Genomic DNA, 6,000 nt, shown 5'->3' with positions numbered 1-6,000 from the left:
CTGAGCTCAGCTACGTTAGTGGGCCGAGGCCAGTCTGCTACTGCTGCCACTTTCTGCGGGTCTGTGCGCACGCCGTCCTTGCTGACGACATGCCCCAGGAACGGCACCTCGTACTGGAAGAGGGAGCACTTCTTGGGGCTGAGCTTGAGGTTAGCCTTCCTCAGGCGTTGCAGGACCTCCTCCAGCCTCCCCAGCTCCTCCTCGAAGGTGCCTCCGTAGACGATGACGTCGTCGAGGTAGATGAGGGCCGTCCTCCATTGCAGGCCGTCCAGCACCCGCTCCATCAGACGTTCAAAACAGCCAGGGGCGTTGCAGAGGCCGAAGGGCATGACATTAAACTGCCACAAGCCCTGCCCGAAGGAAAAGGCTGTCTTCGGCTTGTCCTCTTCGGCCATCTCCACCTGGTGGTAGCCGACTTCAGGTCGAGCGTGGAGAACCACCTCGCCCTACCAGCGCGTCCAAGGTGTCGTCGATCCTCGGCAGGGGTAGGAATCCTTCACAGTCACGTCATTCAGTGCCCGGTAGTCCACACAGAAGCGTTGTGTGCCGTCCTTCTTTTAACCAGGACTACCGCTGAAGACCACGGACTGTCGGACTTCTCGATCACCCCTGATTTGCCAGGTCGTTGACGGTGCGCTGCATCTCCTCTCGTCGGGCAGGTGCGATACGTCGAGGGGGACACTTGATGGGCGCGCTGGTTCCAGTGTTGATGCTGTGTTTCACCAGCGACGTGCGGCCCAAGTCCAAGTCGCCCCGGCTGAACACGTCTGAGTACTGCGTCAAGGTGTGGCGCACCCTCTCCGCCTGCGACTCCGTCAGGTTAGCGGAGCCCCTGAGCGCCAGGTCTTCAAGGAAGTCAGGCAGCACTCCTCCGCAGGCGTAGACGCACTCTTCGACGGCTGTTCAGCTCGCTCCACCTCTTCACATGTGCCTAGTCTGGCACCAGCGGGTAGTCGCCGAGCCTCGTCAGAGAAGTTAGCAACGAGTACCGTCACTAACTCCTCCCCGCTCCCACGAGGCTCCTCCCGACCGCCACCGTCAGTCAGGTGCAGGTTTTCTGAGGTTCTACTATGCCTTCCGCGTCGTGCATCACCCTCGACAGTCGACACTGGACTCGTCGCTCCGTCCTGGGGGCAGGTGCAGTCGCTCGGCCGTCACTACCTCGGCACAACCGACTTCCGGAAGCCAGGGCACCTCTTGTCCGTGCACCCTCATCCGCTTCCGTCCAAAGTCGATACATGCGCCAGTCTGCACCAGGTAGTCAAACCGAGCAAGCCCTCTTCATCCAGGTCGGCGGCGTACACTGGCAGCCGCTCTTCTGCGCCGCCCACGCCGACACGAGCCACTACAGGCCCCTGGAGTGCCACGCAATGCCCGTCACGCCGCACAATCTCTGCGGGGCGTCTGGGAGCCGCTCAGCGTCCAGCAACTCGGGGCGCACCAGGGTCTTTTCAGCCCCGGTGTCGACTGTCAGGCGGCAAGACTTACCGTCTACGTTGCCTCCACCTGCACCGAACTAGTGGTATGGCGGCATCTTACACAAGTGGGGGCGTGTCGACCTTGGCAGGCTGGGTAGTCGCCCCCTTGTCCAGCCCGCTGCTGTTTCCCGCCTGCGCCACTTGCTTCGGCTTGGGGCAGGCGCTGGAGCGGTGATCAGACTTGCCGCAGTCCTTGCAGCAAGTCTGGAAGCCCCAGACTTCGGCCGGTCGAGGAACGCGTCTTTCGCCCCTCGGACACCGGTCGCGTCTGTGGCCCTTCTCACCGCAGCCCCAGCAACGGCCACCAAACTCGGGGCTCGTCTCCTCGACGCCGCCTTACGCTCGAACTTCGCCTTCCGGCCTCGCACGTCGTTCCGAGGCTTGGCGTAGTCAGCGAGGCGGCTTGACGTCTTGAGAAACGCCTCGAACTCCATGGCCCTCGCCAAAGCCACCTGCAGGTCACCAGGGTGGGCTTGCTTTACGTAGATCTGCAGCTGGTGGTCCTGCAGAGCATCTACGAAGGCGTCACGGGCGAGGACGGTCGTCATGTCTTCACCAGCAGCCGGATAAGCCCGCCTCACAAGGCCTCCACATCTTGCGCCAGTTGTGACAGCGTCTCGCCCTTCTGCCTCGCCCTTCTTCAGCTGAGCCCTGTACACCTCAGCCTGGTGACTGTGCCCAAAGCGGCGCTGGAAGGGTTCGGACAGGCTGGTAATGGAAGGTTGTTTGGTTGGTTGAAGGTGGCTGAGAATCTGAGTGCCGGGCCCTGCAGCGCCGTTGCCAGCTGCAGCGCCTTTTCTTCCTCAGTCCACCCTTGAGCTGTTGCGAGCATGACGAACTGAGCAACGTAGGCCTCCCAAGCTACCTTGCTGTCATACTCAGCCGGCTTACGCCTGCGGTGGTCGTGGAAGGAAACGAACGAGCAGGGTAGAAGGCAGGCACTGGGGCAAGAAAGGAGGCAGGGTAGGGTTTAGGTGAGGAGGCGAGGGTGGCGGGCTGTTTGGCAACAGTGGCGGGCCGCTGCTCGCGCCCCGCCGCAGCCCACGCCAGCCGCTGAACCCTGACTGTGACCCCGGCCGGACACGCCAGGCCCGGAGGCTCAGAGAACACTGCGTGGCCTCAGCGAGGCTTGACACTGCCCCAATCACACAAAGGCTCACTCTGCACTTCCTCTGGGCAGCACACACGGCAGCCTGCCTCGCCTCAAACCTTACCTCCTGCACCTCACCTCTCAGTGCCTCTAGGCCCCTCTGTAGCTCACCCCGGACCTCCACACAGGCCTGATCGGTATACTGCCGTGCCTCCTGCCGCACAGAAGCCAAGCTTGCTTGTAGAGCCTCCTCCAGCCTGCTGGCCTGTGCCTCGGAGCGCCTGGCCTGCTCACGGGCCTGCTCCTCAAGCCTGCTGGCCTGTGCCTCGGAGCGCTCGGCCTGCTCACGGGCCTGCTCCTCAAGCCTGCTGGCCTGTGCCTCGGAGCGCTCGGCCTGCTGTGCCTGCTTTTGACCGTGAAGCGTTATTTCTGCCTCAAGCCAGCCAACATTGAGGCAATTAACTCCAGCTGGCCAGGCTTAGCGTCTTCATCAGCCTCAAGGTCACCACTACCCCCACCACTGCTCCGCCAGCCGCACCGTGCTCGCTGAGGTCCATTGTGCCCGAGGCGTCACTCTTGTCTGCCCGTCCACTCACAGCACATTTCCACCCCGCTCCTGACACCACTGTTATACTCCACTTGTCTACCCCTCACACAGGCAGACAGGTGCTCTCCCAATTACTTAAACTGGGCTCGCTATGGAAAACACAGTGCTCCCACGAGGCGGACAGCAGACACAAAGACACTCCGGCGGACACACTCGCACACACCCACAGAGCACACAGCGAGGCACAATTAAATACAGGGCGGACTTTCTTGGGGTTTACTAAGCAATAGCACGTTGTACAATCCTTATAGTCCAAGGGGGAGGCAGTCAAGGCACAAATCACAGGCGATTAAGTCCTAAGGCACAGAGCACAGGCGAGCGCGTCCTTTGTCTTCTCTCCGTCTCCACTCTTCCTCGCCGCATGGCGTCCCTCTTCAGCCCGCCCCCTCAACGGGGCCGCAGGGAACCCTCATTACGTCACGTGGCGCCAATTACAATTTAAACTAAGCTAAGCCTTGGCGTAACACTTAGTTTAATTGTACAATGTGATTTATCTCCAGGATGAAGAGAAAAAGGGCAATATATAAGGGTGAAGACCGCTATAGACACCCACAAAACGCTTAATATTTCCCTGGCCATGGTAAATATTGTGCCTTTTAGTGAAGGAACACAAATAACGTAACACCAATGAAAGGTAAACATGTGAAAAAGCAGCACAGAGGACGAATAGGAGGAGAAATAAGGCCTAGATAAGGGAGTACTGAGCCCTAAGACCCAGGCCGAGACCAAGAGGCGGGGACCTAAACAAACCCCGCCGCCGAGTCCATATTTCTACCTTTTACCCGTGTTTTACGCCGCCAAGATGAGCGAGACGAGTGCCTTGTTGGAGAAGCCACTCCGCGCCGTCTGTGGTGAGTGCAGGAAGCATGTGGAGGCTGTGGAAGAGGAGAAAATAGGGGGAAAACAAGCGCCATGGTGGAGGAAGGAGAGAGATGGGAGCTGGGGAGAAATTTCTTTGAGGGAGGACAGCGAAGGGAGAGGGAGGGAAGGAAGATGTATTTTGACTGGGAAGGAAAGGAAGGAAGGAAGGAAGGGAAGATGTATTGTTAAGCCGGACGTGTTACTTGGGTTCCGTGTTGCCGTCAAGAGACACCGTGGGAGGGAGATATGTAAACACCTTGCACAGCTTCTGTAGTTTAATATTCTTCCTTAGTAATACACTTCACTCTGACTCTTCACTGACCACTAGCTTACTATGACTGGGACCGTCTCCTCTCGCCCTCTTCTCCTATATATATCCAGAACAGTACAGTCTAGAATGTTACAGTATATTTTAGGTCATACAAGAACATGTAGCAAAAATATGTGCGAGTTGGCAACACTTCCCGCCTGGCGTCTGGCCGCGCCACGCGGGGCGCGGACGAGGCTTTGCTCCCCGCCCCCCTGCTCGCTCCTCGCGGAGCCTTCTAGAGGCCCATGGACGCCGGGGGAAGCTTCCAGCACAACACTATCCCCCCCTCTTAATTGTGATCGTCCCGATCATACACTTAACTATATACAAACATAAGAGAATTAATCAAAAACATAATAATCATCGTATCGCTGTGGACGCCTGCGTTGTCTCTGTCTTCTGTTCGCTGCCTCCTGCGCGTCTGTCTCCTGGTGCGCCTCGTCGTCGTCCGCATCTTGGGGTGTCCCTGGAACATCTGCCGAAGCCGGGAGGTTATCTCCCTCGGCTGAAAGGTCCATGTCGTCGTCGACCTCCTCTCGGTCCTGGACGTCCCTTGCGTTTTTGTCGGCTGCTGGGTGTCTGTAGTTGTTCCAGGTGTAGTTTCCCGGACCATGGTACTTCCATAGGCGGTTGACGTGGACAACTTTCGGCTTGGTCCTTTCCGTTCTCCGGATTTGGTAAGTCACGTCGGAGAGGCGTTCTAGCACAGTATAAGGGCCTTCCCAGTGGCTCTGTAACTTCGAAGACTGTCCTTTCTTCTTCTGCGGGTTGTAAAGCCAGACTTGGTCTCTTTCCTTGAAGTCAATGTGGCTTGCCCTCATATTTTAACCGCGCTTCATGGCCTCCCCAGAGAACTTCAAGGCACCACGGACTTGATGGTGCACCTCTTCCAGCCGTTCCTCTAGCTGACGGGCAAAACTGGAGGTGTCCCTTGGAAGGCTTTCCCCAGGAGGCCTCCCTGTCAGTAGGTCCACCGGCAATCGCAGCTCACGTCCAAACATCAGCTTTGCCGGCGAATACCCCGTAGTCTCGTGGGCGACAGACCTGTAGGCCATGAGGAGCGAAGGCAGCTTCTGATCCCATGAAGACTGACCATTGTTGCACTGTTTGGCCAACTCCTGGCCCAACGTTCAATTAAACCTCTCTACCATTCCATCTGACTGTGGGTGCAGAGGGGTGGTCCGGGTCTTCTTGATACCCAGAAGCTTGCAGCACTCAGCAAGGACTATTGACTCAAAATTCCTTCCCTGGTCGGAATGGAGCTCGTTAGGCACACCGAAGCGACAGAACTACTCCTCCACCAATACCTTAGCAATGGTAGTGGCTTCCTGGTCAGGGATGGCGTAGGTTTCCGGCCACTTGGTGAAGTAATCCATTGTGACGCAGATGTACCTATTTCCGTTCGTCGTCAGAGGCAAGGGTCCTGCTATATCCACTGCCACCCGTTCTATGGGGGCTCCAACCTGGTATATAGTTGCAATGGGGCACGGTGACGCTTCTTGGGGCCCTTCTTTGCACAGCACACCTCACGCGTGACACCATTCTTCCATGTCCTTCCTCATGCCAACCCAGTAGAACCTTTGGCGCAGGCGACTCGGTGTCTTCTTTACCCCAAGGTGTCCGCTGGTGATGCTGTCGTGCATTTCTTTCAAGA

Source organism: Eriocheir sinensis, unplaced genomic scaffold (genome assembly GCF_024679095.1).
Source record: "Eriocheir sinensis breed Jianghai 21 unplaced genomic scaffold, ASM2467909v1 Scaffold8, whole genome shotgun sequence".
In the NCBI taxonomy this organism is placed as follows: domain Eukaryota; kingdom Metazoa; phylum Arthropoda; class Malacostraca; order Decapoda; family Varunidae; genus Eriocheir; species Eriocheir sinensis.
The sequence above is the reverse complement of the archived record's forward strand: the minus strand, read 5'-3'. Positions refer to the sequence as shown.